Below are 438 nucleotides of genomic sequence, written 5' to 3'. Positions count from 1 at the left end.
AGATCGGTGATATCGTGGTATGTAAGTTGATATTGTTCTTGTCCCTATATATTTATGTTCTTAAGAATATTTATCCAATGTCGTCATTATAATTTCTTAAATGTCTAGTGCCTAATGATATCTAAGTCGATATCAAGATATTGGCATAGGTAACAACTCTATTGGTTAAACGCTAATCTATCGCTGGAATGAAGATAATGGTAATATGTAGCAATAACCTGACGAGAGCTAATTGATGTTTACAAATAGACGGTGTCGCCTGACGATAATTGGTGTTTATGTAGCTTGGCATGTTAATAGTAATGTAGTGTTTGGCGATCAATAGAACTACTTCCTAATAGCCACTAGTACAATCTGTGAGTGACTGACTGCTCCTGGAATTCCGTATAAGAATAATGAGTGGTGTCTGATATTAATCAAAGGATAATTGTGTCATGT

The 438-nt window shown here is 34.7% G+C and overlaps 1 pseudogene; it reads right to left on the bottom strand.

Moving 5' to 3' along the window:
* Positions 1-438, bottom strand: part of LOC119591780 — a 12,734-nt pseudogene that overhangs the window by 3,697 nt on the left and 8,599 nt on the right.

The sequence above is a fragment of the Penaeus monodon genome, chromosome 29, assembly GCF_015228065.2.
Source record: "Penaeus monodon isolate SGIC_2016 chromosome 29, NSTDA_Pmon_1, whole genome shotgun sequence".
Taxonomy (NCBI): Eukaryota; Metazoa; Arthropoda; class Malacostraca; order Decapoda; family Penaeidae; genus Penaeus; species Penaeus monodon.
This window is presented reverse-complemented; position numbering and strand designations above follow the sequence as displayed.